This window comes from Condylura cristata, unplaced genomic scaffold (genome assembly GCF_000260355.1).
Source record: "Condylura cristata isolate star-nosed mole 26May11 unplaced genomic scaffold, ConCri1.0 scaffold00010, whole genome shotgun sequence".
NCBI classification, from domain to species: Eukaryota; Metazoa; Chordata; class Mammalia; order Eulipotyphla; family Talpidae; genus Condylura; species Condylura cristata.
The window spans coordinates 3,122,928-3,140,546 of NW_004567111.1; positions in this window are offsets into that span (position 1 = coordinate 3,122,928).

The following is a 17,619-nucleotide window of genomic DNA, read 5'->3' on the forward strand; positions in this document are numbered from 1 at the left end:
CAACCTACCACCTGCTCACCTGGGACTGGACAGGCTCTTCTTTCTAGCTCAGACGACAAATTTGGCTGAGGGAGGACAATCCAGCTCTCCACAAATAGTGTGGTCCCCTTGCCACGTACCTCTGCTCCTGTAAAGAGGCCACTCCGTCAGCATCCACCAGAAGGACACATCACCAGGTATCGCCGAGGGAAGAGCCAGAACAGAACCAGGTCCCCATGCCCTCCCATACCTGCGACCCACCGGGCCGCTCCCACTTGAATTAATCCTGACCGTGCATGCTCTTTCCATGTCCCCTCACTCAGCACGGGCCACCCTCATCTCTACGGGAACGTCTCCACACGCTCCTGTGTGCCTCCCAGGCTCATCCCTCCAATCTTCTATAGGAGACCAGTGGCTTCTTCAGCCGACCGGTTCAGCTCCTTGGTTCTATTAAAGGTGGCGCCGAGAGGGACTTCCCTGACAGAGCTAACCTCGGGTAACTGTCCATCCCCAACCCACGCTGAGTCAGTTTCTTCCAGCCCAATCATCCCAGATGCCCTTGAACTTCCACCCCTTCCCATTAAACCTGCATTCCTTGGTTTAACACAGCTTCCCAAAGTCTCCTCTTTGGGCACCAGCTGTGTGATGGTCATCTTTTGCATCAATGTGATAAGACTTAAGGATTCAGAGGTGTTACTGGGTATGCGAAGTATTGTTTCCAATTTGCTGATTTAAAATAGCCTAAACTCATCTAGCACCTGCTACTTTAAGCACCCTCTTAGGTTTCCCCAAGCCTCCCATCCCACAGGAGCTGTGGTCAGCTTATGTTCCCATGGTGTCCCCAAGCTAAGGAGGCAGAATTTGGAGCTTCGATGGAGATGTGGGAACTCTGCAGGAAATTACAAAGTCTATTGGAAATACTACCGTACTTATATGCTGAGCAAATTTCAGTATTTTCACTTAGCAATCAGAAAAGATCGCTTTCCTGGTGAACTCCATAAGTGGGAAAGTAGAAACAAAAGAATTAGCAAGAACTAGCATTGCAGTGTTCTGGGATTAGAGGTCGGATTTGTACCTCCCAGTCCAGCCCCTGAAATAGTGTTTCCAAAATAATACCTATGGCAGGCTTCCCTGGGGGCCCAGGGTTAAGTCACAGCACTAGTAAGACATCGGCAGTTACTGCCGGTCGATCCCCAGCCAGGGAGTGACCCACAGGGCAAGCAGACCCCTCCTGTCTCCCCACCACTCCCTCAACAGTGTGCTTCAGTGGATCTGCCCGTTCTGTGCCCCACTCTGCCTCTGGTGAATTCTGTCACCCCTCCACCCCTCGAACACCCACAGGGATGGCCGCAGGGATGGCTATTCTGTGTTTCAGTCCTTCACTCCTTCACTCAAATCAGGGTTCTCCTAAATCATCTATTGTCAAATGGCCATCTTCACACATCTGTGGCCTATACCCCAGCTCTTGTATGCATAAATAAAAGTAAAAATTTGAAAAATAATAATACCTATGGCTCACATCAACCTTCCCTATGAACAATCATCTTCTGATTTTAGCCAATCACACTGCTCAAAGAAACTATTTAGACGTACGATACAGCTTCCCTTTCGGCTCCTCCGAAATCTCACGCCAACCGTTCGTCCAGTCTTCTCCCCTTCCCTAGTCCTGCAGAACCCTGCATCCAGGTCAGAGCCTTCTCCATGGCGCTGTGCACAGGGAAGGTGAGCACATGTGGCCACAGGGATGGCTATTCTGTGTTTCAGTCCTTCACTCCTTCACTCAAATCAGGGTTCTCCTAAATCATCTATTGTCAAATGGCCATCTTCAGAATTAGGCTGGTACAAAACCACGCAGGATCTAGTCTTCACCTTGATGATATTTCAGTCCCACGAGGGACCAGAAAGCAGGCACATCGCAAAAGGTGCACTAAGAGTAGCCACAAAAAATGCTTTGGAGGCCCTCCCTGGTGGCGCAGCGGGTTACAGCACAGCACTAAGAAGCTAAAGCCACTTCAGCATGAGTACGATCCCCACCTGTCCCAGAGGTGACCCCCATGGCGCGGCAGACCTCTCCTGACCGCCCTGCTGCTCCCTTCAGCAGTGTACTTCATATGTCTGCCTGTTCTGCTCCCCACTCTGTCTCTGGTGAAGCTTCTCGCCGCCCCTGAGCCTCTGGCCTGTACCCCAGTTCTGTATGCACAAATAAATAAATCTTTTTTAAAAAAAAAATGCTTTGGAGCCCAGTGGCAAGGAGACCCGTCTCCTCCCCACCATGCTGACAGATGATGTCAGGGGCTGTGGGGAAGACTAGGCAGGACGTGGGCATGGGAGGTGCAGAGCGAGAGAGGAAGCCGAGGGCCCAGACAGACAGCAGCTTCCCTCTTCGCCTTCCCCCAGGAAGGCTCCGGAGGAAGGGAGCGATAGGAAACACATTTGTCAGGACATGTTGAAATTAGATCAAAGAGTGCCTAGCACACCAGCTGAGGAAATGCTCCTTATTCTGAAGGGAATGGGAAAATCCCTGAAAGGTTGGAGAATGTGAGTTAATAATCAAAGGTTGCTTCAGGAAGATTGCCAGCTGCGTGTGAATGCACAGCGCTGCACAGCTGGAGACAAGGCCTGGAGGAGGCTCCGGACCACACAGACCGGCAGGGAGAAGCCAGGGAGGTGAGGGGCACCCAGGCGTGGGCCGAGAGCACCCGGGATGCGGGAGGACCCCGGGTGATACTCACAGCGACGATCACGGAAGACACGCGCCGGCCGCGCCTGCACAATCCAATCGGGCCTTTGCGCCTCAGCCATTAGGTACATCCCAGCCCAGAAACCCGCGCCCAACTCTAAGGGGTCCAGAGCAGGCGCCTGCGAGGGACTAACAGTGGGGTAACTCTGAGCGCCCACCGCCCACCGCCCGCCCGGGGGGCACCGTCTCACCCGCTGCTAGAAGGCCCCAGAGCTCACCTGCCAGGCTGCAGACTGACTCGCCACCCTGCGCTCACCCACATCCCACACCCTGCGGGCCGGGGCCCCTGGCCGAGGCTGCGCTGGCGGCCTGGACCCTCTGGGCTCAGCCCCTCCACCTCCCCAGGGTTCTCCGACAGAATCGGAACCCCACAGGGAAGGCGCCTGCCACAAGGCCAGGCCTATGGTGTTAAAGAAAGGCCAAAGGAGAGGGCCCCGGCCAGCGGGAGGCAGGTGGGGGGGGGGCATTCCTGAGAGAGGAGAGAGGCTGTGATCTGTCCCCAGGGACGCTGGGCGTGGGGGCGTCCTCCCGTCTGCAGGGGCGGCGTGGGTGACAGGAAGAAGTGCTTGGGGACAGGGAGCTCAGGAAGCTGACGCTGGCCCCTCACACGCCCCTTGGATGTCCGCACAGTGCGAAGACCAAGGATGCGCAGCCGGGATTAGGGAGGAGTTTGCGAAATTAATTCAGCGGCAAGTGGGTCTCCTGGGGATGCTGGGGGCTCAGCTCCGGGCCCTCCCACAGCAGACTGGACCCCTGGGGGCGTGACAGGGGTGGTGGGTGGGATCCCCACGCATTTCCACAGGGCGGATTTGACTTCAATTTGGTTGCGCTGCAGCTGATGCCGCCAGTCCTGGGATAGCGGGCGGTGCCCACTGTGACACACCTGTCCCTACACTGCCCATCCCCCCCACCCAGTCGGCTGGGCAAACAGGAGGCCAGGGCAGGGCAGGGGGGTGGGGGGAACTTGTGTGAACTTGCCAGAACCAGTGCCGGAAAGGGAATTCACGCAAAGGGAGGTGCTACCAACAAGCACCCTCACTGCGCTCAAGCTGCGAGGGCCAGGATTCGTGCTTAAGACAGCAGCTCAGTAATGTGTCTTTGTAGGGGAAATGCCGGGGATTCCCATGCGTCATCCCAAGAACAACTTCCAAAATTAGGGAAAGAGCTGGGTTGATTGCATCACAGTAGAAGTAGGATGGAGCAGGGGTGCCCGGTGCAGTCACCTGCTGAGCTGAGGCAGGACCAGTTCAGGCGCTCAGGGGCCAGCGCCCCACCCCCACCCCACCCCACCCCCACCTCCCAGACAGCCCGAGGCCTCCAGCCAAGACCCCGAGTGCTCCACGGAAGTAAAACCAACCAGATCGATGGCTTTTGCCATTTGAGCCATTTCCCTCTTGTTTGCCTCCTTTAAAAAAAAATTCAAGATATGAAAAAAATTATCCTTGCTAAAATTCTATTTCTGGGGTCCCAGCTGCAAGATTAACATACGCGAAAGCTGCAACTGCGGAAGGTTGATTGTGCACATCTTCTGGAGTGCGGCTCATCTGCCCAAGAATGCAGAGTGACATTTCAGACGCATTGAAAGCCTGAGAGGTATTTATAGCATTATTGTCTCATCAGGGGAAATGAGGGACCCGGGCGGCGCTACTTCGGTCCCTGACTCTCCGTGTCCCCCGGCCTCCCAGGCGGGCCTTCGTGCTGAGCAAAGGCTCTCGCATCTGGAGCTCCCCAGAGAAGCCTGTGGCGGGCGCCCCTCCAGGAACCAGCTGGGTGGAAGCTCAGAGCCCTCGGTCTCCCTGACCGACTGGGTCCTCCTCCTGCGTGCCGGCATCTCATTTCCTCGGCCACCTCCACCCCCATTATTGCAGCCCGCGGCCCTGGGGCGTAACCACGACAGGCACTGCTCTGAGAGCCCAGCGAAAGGCCCCCTGCTTAGGAGATGTTAAATATATTTTTTTAATGAATGACGACTGCATGAAGTTCTCCAGGGGCCTCCGCGTTCCTTTTCAAGTTTCTTTAGCATGGAGCGAGCTGCGGCCCTTGCCGGCCAAATGGATCCCATCTGCCGCCCCCCACGGCCCTTGGGGAGTCCCCGCGGGCTAATTGGTCACTCTCTGCTCCAGCCTTGGAAATGCCTCAGTTCGGACTCCTGGGAAAACCTCTGCTGGGCCAGGGGTCTTCGAGGCTGGTTTCTAAGTTAAAGGCGCCATACCATATGCTTTTCCTCTTTAAGCTCCTAATTATTACTTTCTCTTCGGTTATCTTCATTTCCTCCCTCCTGAAAGGTCCCCTCTCCAGGTCTCTGCGAACCCAGCTCCTCTGAGTCCTCTCAGAACATAAGGCGAGCAGATGGTGCTCCCATTCCACCGGTAATTGCCCCCCGAGAAAAGGACCCTTGTTCCCAAAGCAGGTAATTTTGATTAAAATAGAACTTTTGCCAGAATGACCCAGGCAAGTGGGGTGCGGGGCCACGTGACCTGAAGGGCCCTATTTTATGGAACAGGAGACATCACCAGACATCACCACAGGCTCTGACCAGGTCAGGCTGTGGCTCCCCCGCTAGATCCGAGCGGGCAACCAGAACCCACACTTCCCTGTTTTTCTCAGTTGTCCCTTTATTGCCACAGGCGGCAATTAATGGGCAGCTTTCCTGTGTAATACAAGAGATGAGAAGATAAAATTAGCTATTTTCTTTAGTAGCTGAAACAAATGTTTTCAGGCTAGTCTAGTAAAGACACCATGACAATGTGCATAACTTCTCCAATGCAGTTTTTAAGGAAGGGAACTTTATACTTTTTAAGTTTTATTTTATTTATTTGTGCAGACAAGAATGGGGTCTAGGCCAGAGGTGCAGGGGGTGAGAGGATTCCCCAGAGACAGAGTGGGGAGCAGAACGAGTGGATCCACTGAAACACACTGCTGAGGGGAGCAGCGGGGAGACAGGAGCAGCGGGGAGACAGGGTCATTCCCTGAGCAGGGGGAGAACTCACGCCTCGGTGCCTGGCAATAGCTTCAGAGCCCGAGACTTTAACCTATGAACTACCACGGAGGCCCGACTTCCTACTTTTTTTTTTTTTTAAAAGATTTATTTATTTGTGCATACAGAACTGGGGTACAGGCCAGAGGCTCAGGGGCGGCGAGAGGCTTCACCAGAGACAGAGTGGGGAGCAGAACAGGCAGATCGATGAAGTACACTGCTGAGGGGAGCAGCGGGCGGGCCAGGAGAGGTCTGCCGCGCCCTGTGGTCACCTCCGGGGCTGGCGGGGATTGAACTCATGCGGAAGCAGCTTTAGCTTCTCAGTGCTGGGCTTTAACCCGCTGCGCCACCAGGGAGGGCCGATTTCCTACTTTTTAATGAAATTTGTTGTCAAGGGGATCACTGACAGGCACTTCCCACCAATATGTAAGTTAGTTGGAGATTTGGCAAAGTTCGTATCAAATCTTTAAGCCAGTGGAACAAACAAACACCCCTTTACTTATAAATAAATAAAATTCTGCCTGCACACACTGTCTAGAACTGCAGCCACAGCTTGCTGGCTTGTCACAAGGCCCACCTCTTAGGAAAAGGCCAGTCGTAGGCAAAGTCCACGTGCAGAAATGGCAACGTGTCATCCAGCTGAACTCACATGGGAAGAACGGAGCTGGGACAGAGGGGCGTCACCCCTTCCAATCCAGATCAGGTCCACTCGCCATCCACTCTGGTAGTGACGCTTCTCCTCTCATGCTACCTGGTGTGATAATGGCCTGAGCCCCCCAAGGCTGCAGTGTTCGTTAAGGAGAAGGCTGGGGTAATAATCTGCACGCCCACCCCAAAAGCAAGGTGATTACTGCACGTGATACATACAGAGGTTACCATTTAACTGAAACGCTCTTTCCCACAGTAACACAATAGCGTGGATCTCTTTCCTTCTTCCTCTCTTCTAGCCATGCCAAACAGGGCAGGAGAAGATTCAAGACTGACAAAGCTCTTGCTGGACTTGCCACCTCGCCTCCTCAGTGTCCTGATCAGCTCCGGCAGAGCCTGTGTTTTCTGGTCCGGGTTTCAGTTCTCCAGCGAAAAGGCTGGCTGCCCTCCTCTTTCATTAACAACACAGATCGTCCAGCCTGCTGCGCTCTCTGTTACCCCTTCTGAGATCCCATCCAGCCTACATTCAACTCGCTGGCGAACACAGAAAGCAGGAAAGTGAGCAGCTGTTTTATTTTGTACTAGTTACCGAGCAAAACCTCTGAAGGGTTTATTTGGTGACTCGTGGGGGAGAAGATGCATGTCACACTCAGCCACATCAGGACCTCACAAGCATTCGCGTTTCAGGGAGGACACGATTCTTCCAGCCTGGTGACTAGAGAAAAACAGTTCTCTTACCTGTCAGAGTAAACATAACCAGATCATTCTGGTCAATGTGAGGCTGGCTGCTCCCTGTAGTGGTGAGGGTCACACCAGCCAGACACCCCAGCGTGGAGGAAGACACCGATGGGCAAAGGACAATTACTGGATGCATAGTACGACTAATGTCCACAACTCATAACATCAGTAGTTAGTATCTGTAGCTAGTGGGACGGTTATAGATAGTGTAGAGATAATTATATAGAAAGGCAATGTTTATCGGTATGGCAAATGGAGTGTCGTGACTGACTGATGATAGGTAAGAGCTACTACAGCCTCTGTACATGTGCCTCACTCTATTTTCAGCCCAGCTGCTAACTGTTCCTCATGATACAGCAATTTAGCACTCAAGCCAGTCCCTGTAAGCTCAGGAAAGCCCTTGGCTGTTCCCACCTCCCAGTGTCTTTGATGCGACTGCGAAACAATTCGCATCGAAAACTGTCTATTTCCAAGGCTGTGTCTACCCTGGCAAACCCTTTATGCACAGCCTCAAAAACCGTGAAAACTGGCAATCAGTTCAGTTATGGTCCAACTGGAGTTCTGTTGAGACCAATAGTCATTCATCACCTTAGAAAAGGAGACTTTGGCTGGTGTGAGCCTTCTCATGCGCTACCAGTACCCAGTATCTGTCACTCTGGCTCCTTCTGGACCAATGGTGTCTGTAACTGAACACCAGGCATAGCAGTTCTCAAAGCAGGGTCCCTGAAAAACAACAACGACATCCCCCGGGGTACTTGTGAGGACAGCAGGTGCCAGGGCCTGTCCCAGAACTCCTGAATCAGACACATTGGGGATGGGGCCTCGGTGTGTGGTCAGCAACACCCAGGTGACCCTGCTGCCGGGGGAAGCTGAGAGGCAGGGCCCCGAAAAGAGATTGTCTGAAAGTGGCGTGAGGGCCGTCAGCATCAGAACCACCCAGCGCCGGTCCCTCAGGCCCACCCTAACTGCATGCAGCCTCCAGAATTAGAATATCTAGAAGCCTAGGCTTTTTCTTCGGCTCTTCCAGACCACTCTCTAGACACCCTTAAGTTTGAGGACAACCCAGTGAGATGTAACAAATCAAAGATTCTGCCTCTAAAATACAAAAGGAGGACATGAGCCCAATGACGGATTTGCTGAAAATGGTGCACCTTTGACGATATCAGCCTAAGACTCTCCTTCAAACTTGGGTCAGGTTCAGAGATGACACGCTGGTTAATAAGGAGCAAAAGCACGTTCTCTCCCTGTGGCTTTCAAAAAGCCCTTGTCAGCAAAAAGAGCCATTATTTTCCAATAGACACAATAAAGCTGAAATAGAACTAACATCATAGTGTCCCCAGATCCTTCTGTAATTAACATTAGGCTACAAATAGCCCAAGAAATAGGCATTTTTTGTAAATTGGGTATATTTTTGCATCCTGGAATTGGTGCTGGTGACCGCATGGCTGTTCCCATCCCCTCATCAAGCAGCACCTCACCCCATCCACCAGGAACATAATTAAAGACTCAGCTCTCCATCAAAGCGTGGCCAGAATTCATTACAAACATTTGCCAACACTATCAAATAACTTCATGGAGGAGAAAAGGCAGCAGATGTTGCGATGGGAAGGGAGGAAGAGGAAAAGGAGACAAAAGGAAGGACTGTAGATCAAAACGGGGAGCCACACCATTATTCTGAATAAAGTCACCTCCTTTATCTTGTTGAGTGAAAATAAAACTATCTGCAAGACGATTAATATTCCTACCATCGCTATTATAATCGTGGCAACAGCCTCAAAGCCCCACCCTCTTCTTCCAAGGTCTCTGAAAATAAGAATTCAGAAACAAAACATTTTATCATCAAAAGCCTACACAGGATAACCATGAGACAAATCAGATTTTCCCATCATCTTCATACATCACAGAGCCTTTTTCAAGGTATCACCCACATTGGGCCAAATTAATCCTTTTTAGCCTTATCACTGTGAATGTACATGCCTGAGCCCCAACCTTGCAAACAGCAACAAGAAACAGATCAATCTTGCAGATATTGCCGGAAACTGCCTTCTCACCGAGACAATGCAATATTTCAGAACAAAAACAATATGTTTGCAATAAGAGAACCTGCTTTTGAATATCTTTTCTGTCATTTAATTACTCTGCTAAGGGGAACAAGTTGGTAAAATGAATCTGGGTCTCTATATTCCCATATAAAAAGGATCCCTGAAGGATTGTATATCAGATAATGGCCATGAAAATCCTTTAAGTGTAATGGACTTTCATGCATTCCACTAGACTCCAGTGTCCTAAGGCTGAGATTGTGTCTTTCCGTCTTTTTCTCTCAGTGTACATAGTAACACATAACTTAATTAATAAGTAGACGACTTAACGGGATGTTGTCTGATCATGTCATGGAGATCCGAACTGCCCCAATTGTGGCCAGCCAAGGCGACCAAGGACCCTCTACTATATTATCTGAAAGTAGAGGCTTTTGAGAAAACAGACTTTCCTATGCCATGTAGGCCACCGAGGACTCCCTTGGCAGAAGATGGGCGGGTAGCTGTGTGACGAGAGTGTGGCTAGGGCCCTGGGACAACAACAAACGCCCTCAGTACCGGCCCTGTAGAGGGAGGATCCACGCACAAAACTGCAGAAAACGCAGCGAATGCAGAGAGCGTGTTCTTCTCTAGAGTAGGATTTCACAGCTTTTGCTTAGCAACAGAAGTTTGAGTCATCAGCGAAGGTCCAACAGTGAAGGTCCAAGAAAGGGGAGGACATGCACCTCTCTGGCTCTCATGCACCCATCCTGTGTAGACCTCAGAGTCTTCCAGTAGTTTCTGGAAGCTGCACTCTGCTCCCACCTCTACCCTTGCCCAGCTCTCTCACCTGAGACAAACGGGGTACCCATTCAGTCTCGCCCTCCAAATGTGCTGATGTCGCCTCACCCAGGTTTTAAGAAGAGATGATGGATGTAAAAGCACTTTGGAAAGACTCCACCCCTAGGTTAAACATAAAGTGGAAAGTCTGGCCAGCGGGCAATAGTTAAAAGAGGACCAGAGGCCCTCCCTGGTGGTGCAGTGTGTTAAAGCACAGCACTAAGAAGCTAAAGTCACTTCAGCATGAGTTCGATCCCTGCCCCGGAGGTGACCCACAGGGCGCTGCAGACCTCTCCTGACCTGCCTGCTGTTCCCCTCTGCAGTGTACTTCATCAGTTGGCCTGTTCTGCTCCCCGCTCTGTCTCTGGTGAAGCCTCTCACCACCCCTACACCTCTGGCCTGCACCCCAGTTCTGTATGCATAAATAAGTAAATCTTAAAAAAAAAAAAAGAGTTGTAAAATCTGCAGTTGTCTTTCGCCCACTAAAGGGCACGTGGAGACATGAGACTGCGGGCCCAGGCAGCTGACTCCAGCGGCCAGGGCCCATTCCAGACCCAAAGCAGCATCTGCCTGGGCTCTGCCTTCATGATTAGCTTCTCTTATTTAGCACCCTGAGGGGTTGGCTTGAACAACACTGTAGGGCAACTTAATTAAAGAATTACATAAACAAAGAAATGCCTCCCTCTCTGAATCACGCCAAAGTGTCATGAAAAATAAAACAATTAAGCAGAAACAAAGGCACCAATAAAGTATTCAGGCAGAACAAGTTTATACAAAACATAATGAGGGTTCATTATTACAAATCAGGAGGCCGAGAGGCGGCCACTGCGCTCTGTGGCTACTTCTATCAGGCTTTCCTCGACCACGACCTGCCGGGGAGAAGAGCTTCCCTTGCAGACGCACCAACATGCACAGCTGGTGCCTCACTGGATTCTCCAGGCTTGGCCAAGGCCTCCTGGAAGCCCTTGAGCTGGACATCCCTTACAGTTATTAACAAAAAGACGCTGTGGTTGTGTCTTGCTCAAGCTTGCACCGTGAAGAAGGCACCACCGGAGAGCCCACCCAGACAGTGCACCTCCACACACAGGTGGCTCCGTGACGTGACAGATCCCAAACCCACCCACATCTTGATGCCCGATGGAGGGAGCCTTTGTTCCCAACTCAACTGCAAACATTTGGGGAGCACCAGCGAAGGCCAGCCACACCACCAAGAGGACGAGACAGTGGAGGCAGACAAACAGCCCTGTGCTCAGAGGACACACATGTAGGAATTGCTTAGCATTTTTTAAAATTATGGTAAAGCAGAGCAATTTTTAAAATTGTGGTAAGGGCCCTCCCTGGTGGCACAAGGGGTTAAAGCTCAGCACTATGAGGCTATCGGCAGCACGAATTTGATCCCCGGCCAGGGAGCGACCCACAGGGCACAGCAGAAATCTCCTGTCTCCCCACTGCTCCCCTCCGCAGTGGATTTCAGTAGATCTGCCTATTCTGTTCCCCATTCTGCCTCTGGTGAATCCTCTCACCACCCCCGTACCTCTAGTCTGTACCCCAGTTCTTAGACACATAAATAAATGAATCTTCTAACAATAAAATTATGCCTAGAAACATTACTAGCAGAAGTAAAATTATAATGTCCTCTTAATTGAACTGGGGTCCAGGGGCTGAATCCCAAAGACTCAGTTCTTGTCTCTGTGAGGAAAGGATAGAATGCCAAGGCCAGAGTTAGACAGAAATCCATGAAGCTCACTGTCAGCTAAGGAGGCAAGGAGAACCCCCTAACAAAGAGGGTCCCAAGCAGTTAGCAGCTGAGGGCCAGGAACAGGGTCTCAGATGTTTTAGTCAAAGATGGGGGTGTTGACTCCACGTTGTCTTGTTGATGGGGAGGCTCCAGGACGCGTTCCTGGGGGTATCTGACTGTTCATCATCCATCGGGTGGGGTCTCTTTGACGATGACCACTGGTTCTTGGAAAGCAACTGGCGCCAGCCTTAGTCTATACAGGTTCACTTGTCCCGGGTGGGCAAGCTCTGGAATTTCCCCTTTTTCCAGGGTGTTAGCCAGACTGAGGGCCTGGTAGCCCCAACTGCCTACATTCCCAATGTGCATCCTCCTTCACCACCACACCCCACCCCAACCCATACACATAGAGAAAGGTCTCTCTGGGATTTTCAGATGAGCGTGAAGGGCCTGGCTAATAAAATGCTGAGATAGAAACCACAATAGCTGAGTGTCAAGGTTATCACTGGTTCCGGCCAAGATCTTAATTCCTCTCTACTTGAACAAGCTTTAGACAGGTTTCTTCTGGCTACAGACTCCTGTCCTCCCTCTTCTCAGACCATTTACTTTAGAAAAGTTGCAACTCTGAGTTTTTTCTCTGCCCCTTTGAGATGTAAACCTTCTACAAACAACAGGGAGTTTCTCAAGGACTTGGGAGTCTTTGATATGTGGTCATCAATAACAGGCCCATCTCCCAGGCCCAGTCTGGGTGCGAAGCAGAAGGGGCTTTGTGGGGAAGAGAACAAAATAGCCGAACTTCTCTCAAGGCCATCAGCAAACACACAGGGCCCACTGCCCTGACCAGCCCTCAAACCCCATACACACGCCAGTGCAGGAGCCCACACAATGGTCTCGGCACTTTTTTTTTATTTTTTAAGAAAAGGACTTTGTAATTCATGAAACATTTCATTTTATTTTTTATTAGGCAACGGACTACATATGGCACTGAGCACAATACTAGTTTTTCAAATGTTAGTTTTAAATACTGTATGTAAGTTTATATACACAAAGTAAACCTATGATTGCTAACTGAAATGCTGCTCTTTTATACTGAAATTGCAGTGAGTGGTAATATTATGTAAGTGTCAGGTGTTCTCACTGAAAATGCCAGTACTTCTCCACTAGCTCACCGTGGTGCCTAAAATCCCTCCCACCTTTTGCCTCAGTGGAGTTGAGCTCTACCTCCCATGATCGTGACTTGATCCTGTTGCCTTGACCTGCTGACGCGGTCTGGTGCCCATAGGAGGCAGGATATCTCCTCACACAAGTATGGCCATGTGGGCTTCTGCTCTGGATGAAGCCAGAGAGAGTCTGGAAGAAGCCCTATACCAAGATGTGTACAGAGACACCAAAGCAGAGTCTAGACAGGGAACTTACGGGGTGAGAAGAGGTAAAAAGCAAGGAAATCCCCGAACAGAAAACACAGCACCTTTCTTTCTCTTATTGTTATGGCTTAGGCTAACATGACAGATTTCTGGGGACCAAGCACTCCAGCCCCTCTCTCTTCTCCATCACAGATCTCTTCTTCGGACTCCACATTGGCCAAAGTCAACTAGAAGCAGCAGCAAGGACATTCCATGAGGCCACTCACAAGTCACACTCCGAGTGTTAAGAGGAGAAAAGTCCAAAGGGAAGAGGCTCAACCTATACCCCCAGGGGACAAAAATCATATCCCCAATCCCAGGTTCAAACTCAGGACAGACAACCAAACAATATCTGTGAAGGGGCAAAGGAAAATGCTGAAGGACTCACAACATTTCAAAGCACTGTATGGAAAATCCCTGAACGTATCCCACTGGTCAGTCACCAAACATCAAAATGGATACGAGCAAAAGGTACTTTGGACACCTGAGACAAGGAACATTAACACCTAGAAAAAAAATTTCCTGAACGTCCCTAGCAACACAACAGTATATCACCAGGCAGAAATTCTCTTCCTGAATTAGAAATTCAAAGAATACTGACTATTTGATTTAGAATGTAATGGGGGGGGGGGGAATGTTTTTCTACCTATGGCATCAATTATGCAGATTGACTTTTCTGGGGGGAGAAAGTAAGGTCAACCCAAAAGCCCTATGGGTTTTTTCCCACCCAGAGTGACAGAGACCTCATTCAGCCTCTACAAATTAAAACACCAGGCTACCCACCACCAGAACGCCCTGCCCCAGGGCCGGGCACACCTCAGGCAGCCTGCTTCCACTCGCTGAACTGACTCATCAGTCGTCTCACTCTCTAACACTGAACTTCCCAATCCATCTCCTTCCGTCCATGGAGAGTTCTCTTTGGAAACTGGCATGCTGAGGTCTGGAAAATGAACACCAGCTTTTTTGTTATGTGCCAAAGAATTATGAGTGCTGTTATTGTAGTCCCACATGACCACCACTAGTTTCCGATGATCGTGCACCTCTCATTTATTAAAGACTATTTGATTTAGAATGTAATGGGGGGGAATGTTTTTCTACCTATGGCATCAATTATGCAGATTGACTTTTCTGGGGGGAGAAAGTAAGGAGACATCATCAGTATTCTTTGAATTTCTAACTTAATTCACAGTTGCCATGATAGTATAACTTATTATTTGGTAGCTGAGGTTGATGAATTCTCCATGGGCTGTCAGTAATTATTCTCAAGTATCTATTATGAGGACACAGAAAATTGCTATTATGTGCTGACTCAGGAGAGTCTGAGTATCCTGCTTCCTGCCTCTTCTTTCTCCAGCTCGAGATTCACTGTGATACATCTTTGCTGATTTACACAGGAAAGTTCTATTAGATTTCAAATTATCTAATCACACGACTGATGTTAGATTAAGACATAAAGAAAATATCGACATGATTTATTGCACATGACACCCTATAAGAATAAAATGTAGAAAGAAATCTCAGGTTGATATAACCACCACAGGGAAAATAATAATTCAGGGAGGAACCATTCGCGGTCACCTCTTCTTTGGCCACCATCTTGGCTGTCACTAGATCGAGGCCAGCTGAGCACAGGACACCCTCTCTGCCACCCAGCTGAAGCCTGGACCTTCAGATGTAAGTGAAATACAACCCAACTGGTTAAGCAAAAAGGGAGATTGACTGTAATTCCTAGCGGAAGTCCCAGCCACAGGAAGAGCAGAAACTCAAATGTCAGCCTCAATTGCACTCCCACCCTCACCCCCAGGATGTCTCTCTACCTGAGGATGGGCCTCTTCTCTCTCTGGCTGACTTCTTTGAGGCTTGAGCAGGAGTAAACTTTTTTGCACAGAGAGGAAATTTCCATCCCCCACCACCTTTCTGATGTCTTCGTTGTCTGTTGAGTAGTCAAATTAACATCAGGCAGATTAGAGAAGAAGAAGGTAGATTGTATTACCTGTGCATGGAGAATCTGCATAATGTGGACTCCAAAGCCAGGAGGCTGATAGGGTCATGTAGCCTGATCTACGGGGCAGAATAGGAGCCTGGGTACTCGAGGAGAGAGGAGGGCACTGGCATGGCCAGGAGAGGGTGACTCCTCTGATGCTGCTCTGCAGTCAGATGTCTGCCCTTCAGGACAGCAGCTCTCACCAATACCAAGGTGACGTCTGGTAAAACCCTAATTCTGGGTAATTCACACATTCTTCATTCATCTAGGTAGTTAAGGGAAGAGTAGAAGTTACTCATGAACCTGCAGGGATCTGACTGACCTTCTCTGGAAATAACCCACATGACACATTGGCCCGCCTTGGGGACCACTGCTCTGTAGCCTGGATGGCTGCTGTGTGAGGTGTCAGTGAGCTCTGGACACCACCTTGGTGGTTTGGGGTGGCCACCGCGCAGAGTCAGGTGGACCTGTGAAGGTTGTCACTGAATGGGACACAGGCAGTGTGCAAGAAGGGGTGATGCTGTGGTTACCAGGAGACGAGCAGCAAGGGCTCCCGGGTGAACAGGCAGGATGTCAATCCTGATCCCACCACCACAGGCCCCGAGCCTCCCCTCTGGGATGAGACGTGGGGTTTCTCTGAGAGTTCAGTACAGCAAAGAGGGATCCCGAGCAGATCCACTGAGCACTTGTGAGGCCTCCAACTCTGGCCTTCAACACAAAGCATCTGCTCATTATGTCTTCTTGTCTTCAGAGAACATGAAAGAATGGAGCCTCGGGGTGGAGGGCTGAAGGAGGAGGCAGGAGACCTGGAGGAGGATCGCCATCTTCTCTTCTCTGACACAACCAGCAATCACCCAAACAAACAAGCCTCATTCTCCTGAAGTTCCTCTAGCTTTTAAGAAAAATTCAAAATCAATCATATTGGATTAGGGTGCTCGATACACCTGTATGACCTCATCTTAACTACTATCTAAACATCACCCTATTTTCAATAAGCTCACATACCTAGGTACCCTGACTTTTCAAAGGACGGTTTAACCCAAACGCCAAGGTAATGGTATCAGCTAAACAGGGAAGGAACCCTTTCCTCAAGATTAGTGCTGGCAAAAAAGACTCTTGCAGTGGGGGAAGAGAATTCAGTTCATAGAAACAAAAGAAGAGAGAGATTTTCTTTGGGTTTCCAGAAACTACTGTTTTATAGAGGTAACAATGCACTGTGACACCATGAAGCCTGAGGTGTGCTGGGTGTGGCTGTGGGAAAGCAGTGGATGGCACTGTGGCAGGCTGGTGGACGTGACGAGGCTGCTGTGTTGACGACCAGCAGGTAAGGGAGTCAGATTCTGACACCAACACAAAAGACTGGGAGAAAGAATGTTGAGGGGTTGGCCCTCCCTGGTGGCACAGCGGGTTAAAGCACAGCATTAAGAAGCTTAAGCCACTTCCACGTGAGTTCGATCCCCGCCTGCCCCGGAGGTGACCACATGGCGCGCAGACCTCTCCTGACCAGCCTGCTGCTCCCCTCAGCAGTGGACTTCATCCATCTGCCTGTTCTGCTCCCTACTCTGTCTCTGGTGAAGACTCTCACCCTCCGCATCTTTGGCCTGTACCCAGGAGATCCACATGGCGTGGCAGACCTCTCCTGACCCACCCACTGCTCCCCTCAGCAGTGTACTTCGTCGATCGGCCTGTTCTGCTCCCCGCTCTGTCTCTGGTGAATCCTCTCACCCCCCGCACCTCTGGCCTGTACCCTAGTTCTGTATGAATAAATAAATACATCTTTAAAAAAAAAAAAAAGAATGTTGAGGGGGACATTGCAAAGGGATGTCGCTCAAGGCCTTGAGGAAAACTGCTGGTTATGGAAGACTCAGATCTCAAAAGGGGCAGCAAGAACTGACAATGGCAAAGTTCTAAAGGAAATGGTCTACGAGGGAGGACCAGGACCTGCAGTCAAGAAGCTAAGTCCAGAGGAAGGAATTCCCAGGTCCACTGGGTCCCTGGTACGTCCCACAGGCCACAACTTCTCCATGTGCTACTGTTAAGGGGAAGGATGTCCTAAAGGAACTCTGCAGAGTCTTGTGGACTCTGCCCCCTCCTCCAGCTTTCTGGACCCAACCCCCTACTTCAGTGATCGGAAACTACAACTCCCAGCAGCACCAGGGAGAGAACTGCAAAGACCCAAGGGCAAGGCTAAGCAGGTGTTCTGGGACACTTGGGGATAAATAGGGCGTGATTGCACCTCTCGCTCTCTCTAGTTTGGGAAACGGCTCTGTGGACTAGCTTTCAGTTAGTTGCTACCAGAGCTCCAAGTCAGCCCAGCCGCTAAGATATTCCAGTTGTTTCCTCTTTTCCCCCCCTTTTGTAAATAAACCTGTTATTGACCCTTTTGTGTGTGCAGGTGAGGCCCCACCGGCAGGCGGCCCAGTGCACACTGGGGTGCCCTGTAACACTACAGCCATACAGCCATGGGCCTGTCCACATCTGGACCCCAGCCCCACCCTACCAGGACCGTCCCTCTCAGTGACGTGAACATTTTTAGGGAGTTGCTGGAATTGGTTTTGAT